Source organism: Lactuca serriola, chromosome 4, assembly GCF_051521515.1.
Source record: "Lactuca serriola cultivar US96UC23 chromosome 4, Lser_US96UC23_V15, whole genome shotgun sequence".
NCBI lineage: Eukaryota > Viridiplantae > Streptophyta > Magnoliopsida > Asterales > Asteraceae > Lactuca > Lactuca serriola.
The window spans coordinates 9,176,851-9,192,110 of record NC_136411.1 but is presented as its reverse complement, the minus strand read 5'-3'; positions in this window follow the sequence as shown (position 1 = coordinate 9,192,110).

Below are 15,260 nucleotides of genomic sequence, written 5' to 3'. Positions count from 1 at the left end.
GTGATTTTATGGCCAAGACATGGTTCATGGGCCGTAAACATGAAAGAAGGACACCAAAGTGTGCCTAATGCCTTCATATGCTTTAGGTAAAAGTCTAGAACCTATCCTACATATGCAAAAGACTTGAAAGCAACAAAAACACCATTCCAAGGGAGTTTACGGCCGTAAACTCCAAAGGAAATGGCCTTGGGGCCGTAAACTCCTCTAAGGAGTGTTTCTAGGCCTTAAACCCTTCCAAGAATTTAACCACCAAGTTGGAATAATTCTAGGAATCATTTGGAACTTCAAAACACACAATACACCCATGGTTGGGAGTTTACGACCGTAAACTCAATAGATTACAACCATAAACTCCATGTGTGATGGTATATGGGGAGTAAACTCATATATGGGGTCCTTTGGAACCCTAAACACAAGTGTCGTGTCCCACAATAGCTTAGATGCAATCCTTAGGGCTTAAAACACTTATATAAAGTGTTTATTATGTCTAGGATGTCTTAACATTATCAATTAGTAATTTGAGACTAATTGAGTGCATATATGTGTGATTATATGTTCATTAGGATCGTAGTGTGTGTACAAGTCCTCACTTGACACCTAACAATCCTACACCGTCCTGTTCATCTAAACTACCAACTACATGTGAGTTCATACCCCATTAATCAATGTTTTAAATGATTTTAAATGTTTTAATGGGGGGGGGGGGGGAATACAAGTAGAAAACAATATGTTATTAAATCAATCTTATGTATTTTATAACTGTGTTTTCACTCAGTAGATTTCACATATTTCAAAAGGTGACACATGAAGTGGTTTCCTATCTTAAAATACCTTGATAACAAAAGTATTAGTTTTGAAATGTTTATTAAAATGACATCAAGTCATTCTTAATTATTGTTCAAAACTCCTAGATATCTTGCAAAACCATTATTTTACCTTCTTGAATCAAACTATACTTATGCACATATGTTCATATATATGTTAGAGATTATAGTTTTCACCCTTCATTTAGTTTCCAATACTCTTGGGTAGCAAGAGTGCATAAACCTACATAAACAACCAGTTACCTTTCAGTTAACTATCATAGGGATAGTTAGAAGATATCAAACATTATTACTACTATAAGGAATCACACAAGAGTCAGTTCATTCATGAGTCTATACCAATACCTTACATGATACATGAGTACACTTACTTAGGATTACATGATACATGAATATGTTTACATATACTTACCTGTTACATGAACACACTTACATGAATACCATACAGGAACACTTTTACATAGGTGCATTATCCTGTATTCACTTACCTGGATACTTGTACTTAGAACTACGAGGATGATTTATTAGTATTTTCTGTGTAAATTATTTTTCCTATCCCGGTTCAATGGGATATCTCGGCGGGACTTACCATTCCGAACCCCACTGATTAGCACCAGTGGTCGATGACCATCTACGGAGGTCTAAGGTTACTACTTATACTAGGTAGATCGATAACCGGGGCTAACCCCTCCACCCACCTGCTGCTGCTACAGAGGACAAGTGGACAATCTTTGATTGTTCATAAGGTTATACCTTTCGCTTATTGCGATGTTGTGTTACTCCTAGTACCCAGCGATGACACTTACATTAATACTTTTTCTGGACAATCTTTGGATGTTCGTTAGGTTACATATTTCGCTTAATGCGATGTTGTGTTAGTCCTAGTACCCAGTGACAACACTTACAGTAGTACATTTTCCTGTTTACTTTATTTTGTGATACTTTCACATAAACGATGAGTTAGACTAATTACTTTAGTACTAAACAATTGAAGGAAAAACTATCATTTTACTTACAAAAAATTCGGGTCTTGGTAGAAGACTACATTGTCATAACAAAACATTCGGGTCTTGGTAGAAGACTACATTGTCATAACAAAACATTCGGGTCTTGGTAGAAGACTACATTTCATACTTATAGAAACTAAGGTATTTTCTAGGGTTTTTCATACTTACATCAACATTTTCATTTAAAGGTTTACATGGCCTTCATAATAGATTTTCATAAGCAAGACAATGACACTTAATTACTTATGAATTCACCAGCTTTAAAGCTGATACTCTCTTTCAAAATAACTTGTATTCTCAGGTCAACAGTAGACAGGTACGATGGCCAGGTTTTGACAAGACGGAGCAGACAAGTCTCGTCTCTTATTTTGATTATTCATTTTATTGTTGTACATTATGAAAGAACACACATGTATTAAAACTCTACTTATAATGCAATGGATGATGTTGTTGCTTGTTTATTATATTACACTGTTGTGATACTGTACATGATGTCCTCCACCCCTGAACGTTTCCGCCGTTCGTGGTTTTGGGGTGTGACATACTCACTGAGTCAGCTCGGCTGACTCAGTTCACTTTGACCTGAATTTTGACTAGGGTTTGACCTAGGGGTATTTCAAGTATTTGAGTGGTAGTTTGAGTTTTGGTCATTGTTAGTTGTAAAGGTGACCAGTAGTGTGGGTTTCGGAGTAGCGTGTCATTTCAGCTTTTCGTCTATTTGTGAGATGAGACTTCTTACCACCTTAAGTGAGTCGAAGGCACCAAGGCTGACCCACTGTATTGCATGAGTAAAATTGTATGTTTTCTTATGATTTTGTATGATGTGATTCTATGATTTATGTATTGAGGTAATCTGGGCTCAGAGTCATTATGGACTCGGGGTTGATACGGACTTGGGGGTTAATTCGGACCCGACACAACTACTTGTTGTTATTTTGGGTTGATACGAACCTAACACATCCACGTGCTATTATATTATATGTATGCTATATGTGGTATTTGGGAAAGCTCATTGAGCTTGCACTTACAGTTTGTTTGTGGTTTCAGGTACATCCGGTACAAAGGGAAGGGAGTGTCCTGATCGCTTGCATCCACCTGTGTGACGTATTTTCCTTACGATTTTGATGTGAACTTTGATAATAAATCTTATTAGACATACTTTGGTTGGTTCTTATGAATACTTGTTGGTTTTCGATTAAAATAAAAATAAAAAAAATTATCACTATTTTGGGAACGTTACAGTAGGTTTAAGATTTCTAGTTTTTTTTTCTAAGTGTTTAGGATTATTTCTAATGTCATATTATATTTTTTTAATTAATGCAATGTAATGTTTTTATTTTATTTTGAAGTAATGATTTTTTTAAATGAATTTTTATTTAAATTTAATTATTAAAAAAAAAGTATGTCACCACTTCTTGTGTGTAGCAAAGAAACACATTTTTGTGGTAAAAAATGACACTGACACATATGTGATAGTGAAGGGAGTGTGACAAAAATGACATCACTTCATCCACCCTTAAAACAAGAGTTTATTTATGAATTATATATCCTAAGTTTGAATCATATTAAGTATGTATATTGGTTTCTAAATCTTTAAAGGTGATAAAATCCCACATCCAAATCATATAAGTGTGAATCTTATTTTTTTTTTAATATATCATTCAATAAAAACGTTTATGTATTTATTTATAAAGATTATTGTAGTGTATACCATCTAGTTAAGTTGTTGAATTAGCAAGTAAAATTTTTACACTATATTTTTTATATCAAAGTTATTACAATATATTTGAATCATTATTGATAAGTTTCAATAAATTTATTATACTATTTGATTTCATCGATATGTACTGAACTATATTTGATTTCAATCCAAATTAATTATACTATTTGTGTACGATTCATGTTATGTTAGCAAATATATTTATTATATCTTATGTATTATTGTTTTACATAATCGGCCCATTAGCCTTATCTTGATGTAATTTTGTATATATATGTTTAATGAATAGAATATCACTTTTATGGGAAAATACAAACAATCGCATGGTAGCAGAGCTTATCTATCTCCCTATTATATTGCATCGACAAAAACCCTAGATGATGTTGGATTAGGTGTCTAAGCCCATAACTGTAATTGGTACGTACTTGATTTGATGGTAGCATGGTCATTTTGGATTATCTTCACACTAGCAATTAGACAAGATGACTATCAGGGAGAGAGGCTGAATTTATTATTTAGAATGATAAATTGGGACATAAATATGATTTATTAATATATTATAAGAATAATATATTAATTATCTATCATATTGTTAATAAGTATTTAATCAGAAATTAATTTTGGGATTAAAGGAACAAACTGAAAGTGCATGGTGTGACACTCATAAAAATTTGCACCAATTTTAAATATTTTAATTCATTCAAAAGCCATTAAGTTATTACAACTTGTTTTCAAAAGAGTTTAAACATAAAAGTATCCCCAGAACCAAACCACAAAATCATGAAATATGAGGAGCGATACGATCACGCCTTCGCCTTGCCACGATCTCCTGAAGTACCTGAAACCAAAACACTAAAACTGTAAGCCCGAAAGCTTAGTGAGTTACCCCCAAAATACCAACCACATATAACTATATTCATATCATATCTCAATACAGAACAACCATGCATATCGAGTGTACAGCGTGACTGGTCCGCCCGCACCAGGCCTTCAGTCCACCTGGTCCACTCTCTGAGTCTACAGTATGACTGGTCCGCCTGCACAGGGCCTTCAGTCGGTCTGGTCCACTCTCTGAGTCTACAGTATGATTGGTTCACTCGCACCGGGCCTTTAGTCGGTCTGGTCCACCCTCCGAGCCTCGACACTTTTGGACCGCCCTCTTGGAGCCTTCAGCCTATCCGGACCGCTCGCTGGGCCTACGGTATATCCGGCCCTCCCTGGGTTTGTTGGCCTACAACACAAAGCAGGACCCGCTCAACCTAACCCCGGTCCAAAAACCATGTGCACATAAAATAGTTAATCACATAAAAATCCTCAGCCAAACAAACGGTTCAATCAGATCATGCAGCATAACAACATCCTAACCAGGATACCGACCTAACCAGGTCACTAACATAACACCATCCTAAAACCAGGATACCGACCGTAACCAGGTCCCTAACATAGCACCATCCTAAAACAAGGATGCAGATATAGCAACTCAAAAACATATCAAACAAATACCCAGATTCCCATCTGATAAAGGGCCGACCTTGGTGCCTTAAACCTTGTTGATATAGTGAGGATAACTCACCTTACACTTGCCAAGATGGAGAGATAGAATCAAAACTCCCCATCACCGCCACGAACACCACCACCTGATACTCCAATGAACCATAACCATAATAACCGAAATTACCAACATACCCTCGAAATTCAAACTGGTCAAAGTCAACCTTCCTGATTGACCCTACTCGCCGAGTCAACCCATTGATTCGCCGAGTTCCTAAACTCAGGAAACTCTCATAACACGACTCAACTCGCCGAGTCACCCCATGACTCGTCGAGTTCAACAATCTCCGAGTCATATCATGTCCAACCCACTGTGTGACCACTCAACTCACTGATCTGAGTCTTAACCAGAAGAGGTTGGGGGTTTTTCACTATGACTCGCCGAGTCCAAGAACAGACTCGTCGGGTCCACGGCAATCTTCATCAGACGCGTCGAGTTATTCTTCCAACTCGCCGAGTCCAAGCTCATCTTCATATGACTCGCCGAGTCCACCCATGCGACTCGTCGAGTCTCTTTAGTCCTTTATCAATACAGAGGCTTTTCGAGCCATTCAAGGGCTCCAAACAATAGATTTGGGTCCCTATAGTGCATTAGCAACATAAAGTTGCTACCTTTACGTGCTTCCATGACCCAAAATTCAAAAACCAAGCTAGAAAGGAACTTAACTCATGGGGGATTGGCTTTTGCATAGCAACTCAAAGGGCATTCTGCATATTGGATCCAAATAGAACTCAGATCTGGAGTTTCAACTCCAGATCTAACTCATGCACTAAAATCTCATCATATTATCCTCAAACAAACCTTAAGACTCCATGAAAGGTAGATCTAGAAAGGAGAAGGCCAAGATAACGATTCATTACCTCCAAAACGACCTCCCACTGAAGAATAATCCGAATCTCCACAAATGTCCTTGATCCAAGCTTCTTGATCTCCAAGATCTGTTCACAAAACACTTATCTAGGCTCCAAATTGCCTCCAAGGACTCTCACTCACGATTTAGGGTTTCTAGATCTCAAAAGGGTAGTAAGGAGGCTGAGGGGAGGACATAAAGTCCTTTAAATAGGGTGAAAACCCTAAGATTAGGGTTTTCTCTTCCCAACACCAACTCGTCGAGTCCAGCTCCCGACTCGGCGAGTTGGTCACTTAACTCGCAACCAAAACCCGCTCCGACTCGACGAGTTACCTCACCAACTCGCTGAGTCCACCCTCGTAATAACAACTTACTCCCCTGAACTCTTGCTTCCAAACTTGGGATGTTACAATTCTCCCCCACTTAAATTAGGCTTCGTCCTCAAAGCTGGCTGCAGCACATGATTCAAAGAAATCATTTCTACAATGCAGCCTTCCTCCTTGAATCGAACCCCGGTCTCTACTGACATTACTTATCACATCCCTAATGAAACCACTTCTTCTCATGTAAAACTTTGCCAACTGATCTAAGCCGGCCACCGACTTCTTTCCCCCGATAACTACACATATCAACTAAGCATCACCTGATGGTACCATCATATTCCCGACTTGCACCTACTTCCGCAACTTTGCGAAAACCAAATACCATAATAAACGACCGAACTCTATCATAGCTCTAAGCTATCATCCTTTTGTCAAAAATGACGACAACCTGGGTGCGTGCAATATTGCAACTCATCCAGTTCTCCTCCCGAATCTAATCCTCTTTCTGTGTTAAGATAACACATCCTTCAGCGTCCAACAACTCTCATGGACAACTAGCTAAATCACATAAACACTCATACCTGGCCCAAACAGCCTCGGGCTGGAATTCTAGGTACATCTATGACGGGTCCAGCCATCCCTCGGATGGAACACCACCACATACATAACCCATGACTACAACCATACTTGGAACCCAAGGATCTATCCTTACATCACTCCCGAACTCCTCTGATTCGACATCAGAAATAATCATTCCACAACCTTAACGGACACCCATCCCAGATGTGCTTCCATACAACTGGTACAATCTCAGTGCTCACAATCCATAACTGGAATACCTTCGATCATCCATTCACACTACTGCTTTCACTTCAGTTTCCCAACACTCCCTCCCTGAGCTACTTACATTTCTCTTTCCATTATTCAAGGAAGTTTACTCGACGACCTTTACCACACCATCAAGTGCCTTGGTGCTAAAACTCCATTCTACACTACCCATTGTAGAGCAACTGCTACTCATAACTCCTATATACTCCAAATCTGATCACATAACTAACAAAGCCCAAACACGACCTTTAGCTAACTCCATTATCGTGATCAATACTTGAGACCAGACCCATTGATTGCCATTGCATGGCGACATACTCACTCATTCCTCGCATACAGGTCCACTATCACATACATAGTCTTCAGCATGACTAGACAGCCTTACCAAGCCTTCAGCCTATCTGGACCACTCTCAAAACCTTCAGCACGTCTGGACCGCCCTTCTGGGCCTTCAGCCTGTCTGGACTGTTCTCCGAGCCTTCGGCCTGACTGGCACGCCCATCGGCCTTCAGTTTCTCCGAACTGCTCAAAACTATTGTACATCACCCTGAACCATTCTACCCGGTAATCACTCCCATGCATTCTGTTCTAGCCCTCAAGGGCTTCCGAACTCCAGATCCATCCCATGAATTTTAACCCCGGCTAATCCTAGGCCTCACGCCGATCAATTACCTCATCTAAAACCATGGTCTGTTCCATGCCTCACGTGTCTATCACCTGCTCTAACCAGTTCACATTCTCCGCTAAAGATACTGCTGAATCCAAATAGTTAATCATCCCTGGATGCTTGCTGATTCACCTGAGAATTTTCCAATTCTCCCTACTTAGTGCACCAACTACTAACTACCAATGGCGAAACCGGCATGACTCGATCGACCCCACTTGGTATAGACCCCTTCTCCATGAACTGATTCTGAGGGTGAGCAACCTCCACAGAACAACTCCCCCGTCATCACATATCCCGAACTCAAGTTGCTATTCCTAGCAAAGAGATCACATATCTTATCTTCGATCATCAATCCTCCTGGAGGCTAGCCGAATACCACTCCTAACTACTAAGATCCTCAATCCTACTATGAATCGCGTGGAAAAACAGACAAGTTTACAATACCACGCAAATAAAAAGATAACAAGATAAAAAGATGGAAACATACCCGCAGCTGCATCTGGCTCTGCCTTGACCTCCTCTGCCGTAAGCTGGAAAGCACGTCCCTGAGCCGTGGGAGGCTCCGCTCCACCCTGACCCCCGCCCGTAATCCTCAAATTGGCCGGTGTTGGATCATGCACCGGTCTTGCCACAAGTTGTGGACAGTTGACCCTCAAGTGTCCCACCTTGTGGCAATGATAACAAATCCTCATATCCTGAACCGGGGCCAACTGACGGCAATCCCTCGCATAATGCCCCTCTCTCCCGCACTTGCGGCACGCACCACCAGACCTACAAACTTCGGCATGACCCTTCCCACACTTCTCACAAGTGCGGCTGCTCTGACCTCCAATTCTATAGTCAAAGGTTTTGGACCGTTTCGGCGCCGGCTGCGATTGTAGCAGGGCCTGCCTCTGCTCTCGCAACTACAGCTCAATCTCCAACTCACGCCACCTGGCGGCCTCCTGCAACTCTAACAAGGTATCACATCTCTGCGTGGACACAAACTGCCAGATATCTCTCTTGAGCATACTTAGATATCGGGACATCTGAGCCTGCTCCGAAGCAAACTCAGGGCAAAACATCGCCCTCTCTGTGAACATCCTGGTGATCTTCGTCACCGACTTTGAATCCTGCTTTAGCTCCAAGAACTCTTGAGCCAACCTCTCTCTCTCAACCCGCGGAACATAACGAGTACTGAACATTTCCTGGAACTGATCCCATGTAACCGCAGCTCGCTGTGCATCAGAATAAGATCATGTAATCAGCCTCCACCAATCCTTCGCTCCGAGCCTCAAAAGGTTCAGAGCACACCTCACCCTCTGATCCGCAGGGCATGAACACGTGAAGAAACAACCCTCCATGTCTGAAAACCATCTCATAACAATGATAGGATCCTGAACTCCATCAAAGGTAGGGGTCTCGTATTATCGAAGTCTTAATACTAAAAACCTCGACTGGTTCCTCCCCCTACCACTGCTACAGTCAGTTTTGCAAAACTCGCCGAGTTGGCCGATTACTCCTCCGAGTACTCGCTACTCGACTCCTTACCGAGGCAAGTTGCAAAATACAGAGTACTCCCCGATCGGCCAGTTACTAAACTGAGAAATGTCGTAAAACTCGGTCAAGTCAGTGATTAATATGTATAATATAATTAATTAGTTATTATTTAACACACTCACATATGATTATTACTACATATATATCTTAAATTTTCAGTAATTATTCACTAAGTGAGACCATTATGTGTTTTTCAGTTTTTCTGTATTCACATGTATCTAATTTTGTTATATATTTCTATCAACTTATGATTTTAACTTATGATTTTGATATATATAATGTCCCTAAAAATATCTCTACATGAATTACCGAATCCGAGTACTCCCCGAGTACTCCCAAGTACTCGCTACTCGGTAGTCGGCCGAGCAGGTATCGAGTAACGAGTTCTACAACCTTGGCTACAGCCGCTACAGCTGCTGCGATAGCCGTCTCCGCAAGAGTTTCATAGCGCTCAACAAAGTACTCGACCATGGCGGTCTTGATCGACCCAAACATCTCCGACAACTCAGTCCGAAACATAGCAGTAACCTCATCATGCAGGATCTCACGAATCCTGACATCCAACTCACCCGTACTCATCTGACCAATGAACTCGGGAGGTACTAGTCCATCCAGACCACCCTCTCCTGTTCCCGATCTTGAACTGGATCCTGCCGTGAAACGTCTCGTAATCGCCATACAGCAATACACCAACAAGACCCTTAGACACATCACATACCCGCCCGGGGGGACTATCTCATAACCGACACTCTAGAGAGTTGTGACTTCCTTGATATGCGTATGGGTCCTGTGCTTTTAGTAGTACGGGCCCATACTACCTTCCACACATACCCATATTTGTCTCAAGTATCACCATATACACACATACAACGAGCGCTCAATCCTCACTCTTAGAGGAAAGCTGAATATATAATATAAGGAAAACCCTAGGCTAGTAGTTATCACATAATCAAGCAATTCTATCATGAAATTCCTGAAGATCCCTAGCCTAGTACTAGCATGTTGTTCTAACATATCACAAAATCAAATAACCTGTATGGTATTTTGGGGTCTACTTACTGGCTCTGGCTGATCGTATCCTCTACATCCTCCTTTACTTATTTTGAAAACCTTTTGAAAACCATTTTGAAAATCCCTCTTTTATTTGAGATTGGATTCACACGAATGTTCCTCCAATTCACTCAATCCAAGGCTCTGTACCAACTTGTAACACTCATAAAAATTTGCACCAATTTTAAACATTTTAATTCATTCAAAAGCCATTAAGTTATTACAACTTGTTTTCAAAAGAGTTTAAACATCAAAGTATCCCTAGAACCAAACCACAAAATCATGAAATATGAGGAGCGGTACGATCACGCCTTCGCCTTGCCACGATCTCCTGAAGTACCTGAAACCAAAACACTAAAACTGTAAGCCCGAAAGCTTAGTGAGTTACCCCCAAAATACCAACCACATATAACCATAATCATATCATATCTCAATACAGAACAACCATGCATATCGAGTCTACAGCGTGACTGGTCCGCCCGCACCAGGCCTTCAGTCCACCTGGTCTACTCTCTGAGTCTACAGTATGACTGGTCCGCCCGCATCAGGCCTTCAGTCGGTCTGGTCCACTCTCCGAGTCTATAATATGACTGGTCCGCCCTTACCGGGCCTTTAGTCGGACTGGTCCACTCTCCGAGCCTCGACACTTCCGGACCGCCCTCTTGGGGCCTCCAGCCTATCTGGACCGCTTGTTGGGCCTACGGTATATCTGGTCCGCCCTGGGTATGTTGGCCTATAACACAAAGTAGGACTCGCCTCAACCCAACCCCGGTCCAAAAACCACGTGCACATAAAACAATTAATCACATAAAAATCCTCAGCCAAACAAACGGTTCAATCAGATCATGCATCATAACAACATCCTAACCAGGATACCGACCTAACCAGGTCACTAATATAACACCATCCTAAAACCAGGATACCGACCTTAACTAGGTCACTAACATAACACCATCCTAAAACCAGGATGCAGATCTAGCAACTTAAAAACATATCAAACAAATACCCAGATTCCCATACGATAAAGGGTTGGCCTTAGTGCCTTAGACCCTATTGATATAGTGAGGATAACTCACCTTGCACTTGCCGAGCTGGAGAGATAGAATCAAAACTCCCGATCACTGCCACGAACACCACCACCTAATACTCCAATGAATCATAGCCATCAGAACCGAAATTACCAACATACCCTCGAAAGTCAAACTGGTCAAAGTCAACCTTCCTTATTGACACTACTCACCGAGTCAACCCATTGACTCGCCGAGTTCCTAAACTTAGGAAACTCTCATAACACGACTCAACTCGCCGAGTCACCCCATGACTCGTCGATTTCAACAATCTCCGAGTCCTATCCTCTCTAACTAACTGTGTTACCACTCAACTCATTGATCTGAGTCTTAACCATAAGAGGTTGGGGGTTTTGCACTATGACTCGCCGAGTCCAAGAACAGACTCGCCGGGTCCACGACAATCTTCATCAGACTCGTCGAGTTGTTCTTCCAACTTGCCGAGTCCACCCATGCGACTCGCCGAGTCTCTTTAGTCCTTTATCAATAGAGGCTTTTCGAGCCATGCAAGGGCTCCAAACAATAGATATGGGTCCCTAGAGTGCATTAGCAACATAAAGTTGCTACCTTTACGTGCTTCTATGACCCAAAATTCAAAAACCAAGCTAGAAAGGAACTTAACTCTTGGGGGATTGGCTTTTGCATAGCAACTCAAAGGGCTTTCTTCATATTGGATCCAAATAGAACTCAGATCTAGAGTTTCAACTCCAGATCTAACTCATGTACTAAAATATCATCATATTATCCTCAAACAAACCCTAAAACTCCATGAAAGGTAGATCTAGAAAGGAGAAGGCCAAGATAACGATTCATTACCTCCAAAACGACTTCCCACTGAAGAATAATCTGAATCTCCACAAATCTCCTTGATCCAAGCTTCTTGATCTCCAAGATCTCTTCACAAAATCACTTATCTAGGCTCCAAATTGTCTCCAAGGACTCTCACTCACGATTTAAGGTTTCTGGATCTCAAAAGGGTAGTAAGGAGGCTAAGGGGAGGACATAAAGTCCTTTAAATAGGGTGCAAACCCTAATATTAAGGTTTTCTCTTCCCAGCACCAACTCGTCGAGTCCAACTCCCGACTCGGCGAGTTGGTCACTTAACTCGCGACCAAAACCCGCTCCGACTCGACGAGTAACCTCACCTACTCACTGATTTCACCCTCCTAATAACACTTTACTCCCCTGAACTCTTGCTTCTGGACTTGGGATGTTACACATGGGCTGTTTTGTAATTATTTGATAGTTGATGCTTTGGGCCATTGGGTCACCCATATTAGGGAGGGCCAAAAATCCCTAGAAGGTTCTAGGTATTTTTGTCCAAGCTTTAAGGTAAGGGAGTCCATGGACTTGCTTAGGCTCCAAGCTAAGGATTTAGGGTCTCTGCCCTAAAACCCTAGCTGGCCTCAAGTATAAATAGAGCCCTTAGCTCTTGAATTCGGCCACACACTGTGAAACCCTAGAAGGAGCCGATTTTCAGAGCAAGTCATTCCCTTTCCTCTCTCTCTCTCATATTCACTCTCTTTCCTTAGTGTGTTTGTGAGCCATTAGTGGTACTATAATTGTGGTACTTGCTTTCAAAAGCAAGGATTTTCAAGTTTGAGTTGTTATTACTATATAACAACAAAGGTATGTGATCTAATATTTCATATGTGTTTTTCAAAAATATTAGTGTTCATTTGTTGTATGTCTAATAAAGAAAACATAGATCCAAACTAGGGTTGCATACACACATAGGATTGTTTGTATAAAACCCATCAGCCGATGGCTTCCTTCCAGCCGACCACTCTCTCGTTTCTCTTTTTTAATTACTCGTCTGATCTTCTATTCTTCTTTCGATCTCTTAATGTATACAAACAATATCTCAGACAAAATCTCTCCCACTATCAAACATCAAAAACGCAATACCTTTAGTTCTTATTATATGAGATGGACTATGATATTTGGCGAGAACTTTTCGAAATCCACTGTATAGGATATGGAGTAGATGATCACCTTTGTCCACCAACAGAACCTGTTACACAGCCGGATGTCAAGGAGAAAGACAAGGTTACTACTGGGAATGTGCGCGTTCTTCATGTTCCTTCTTCGTCTCGGTATGCTGGCATCTTTACTAAGAGTCTACCTTCTCCGTTGTTTCTTGATTTCAGATCCAACGTCGACGTTAGAGATCATCCTCCCGTTTTCACCAACGGAGGATGTTAGCAGATATATTTATTATATCTTATGTTGTATTGTTTTATATAATCGGCCCATTGGCCCTTATCTTGATGTAATTTTGTTTATATACGTTTAGTGAATTATTGATCACTTTATGGGAAAATACAAACAACTCCAATGATCATGTTACACCTAAGTTACCTAATAAGATTATAAGCAACGGGCTCGGTGAAGAGAAATGTGCTAACATCTTACAAAAACTTGAACCAATCGACCTCTAATTTTTTAGAATCTTTCCTTACCGCTAAACCAAAAACATTTTGATGATATGTTCATTTTAGCAATAAATTAATGACCCACGACTAAACAAAGGAGAAATGGAATTACAACTCTACGATGTTTTGGAAATTGATCTAATCAGTTGCTAAACTTATTTTTTGGCTTTATAAGGGCATAAAGTGACTTTTTCTCGTTTAAATAGTCATTTTGAGAATTTTGAAGGGGTATCCGGTTACCCCTTTCCACGTTGACAACTTTTTTGACCCACTTCCTTGAACAACTCCACCTTCAATGCTTTTTTAGAGTATGTATTTTGTAAGTCTAACAACTAGCAATGGATGAACCTGATTTGACATCAAAACTTTCTTGCACCATTTTCCAGCAAACACAAAGCTTCTTTTGGTTATCGGATGGTTTTGATTTTATTGATTCAGTCAACATAGGAGAAATATGGGCGATTACGCTATGGAACGAAGTTGTATGGCCTCTGTTTGGTATAAAATGGGGGATCTAAGTCTGGCACTATAAATAATATTGAGCCCTAATCTAAGCACCCAATCTTGGTTACCATGTTTTGTTTCATCGTTATCGAGAGCCAATCATAACTTCACCTTATCGTGTTCGTTAGTTTCTCGATATCCGATATATGTCCATATTTAATTGATTCGTAATTCTTCCACCAATAATATTGCTTCTTCGTCTATCGCTGTATAATCTGAAAACGATAAGAAACTAGTTTATAAATTCTGCAATTCCATGAAACCAATGGGTTGTGATTATCGGATACCTGGAGCATCATATGAACTCCACTTACTGACCGGAGACACAACTCGATATCTCGACCATGATGAGGAAAAAGAATGCACATTCTCGAAAAGTGTGTCAGATTCATCAGAGATTAAGGTTTTGCATTGAGATGAGGCACTTCAATCTGATATTCCGATTAACCCATCGAACAATCCAATTTTGTGAAATATTTGCTCAATTTAGATCTAAAAGAATCACTTCCTTCCTCTAAATCAGAACAATCATCATAAGTTAATGCCAAAAGCTTAGGAGCCGACTTGATTTCATGTGGTTTGGTAACTCAGATTGTACCCAAATTACCATCTTCATATTTGATCGGAACTTCAACAAGACGATCAAAATCGCCATTCAACACTCCTCAATCTTCCACAAACTAATCAAAAAAGCAACTCACATATCATATGTTTGTATTGAACGATTAGAGTTTGATTCTTCATATACATGACGATGATCCAAGATCCACCACATTTGTGTAATCATTAGCAGTAGCATATACATGTGGTACTTAGGTTAAAGGGACTTAAACGACATGTTACGACTCACTTTATGCCACCCAAAGCCAACAAATAAGTTTAGAGACTGATTAA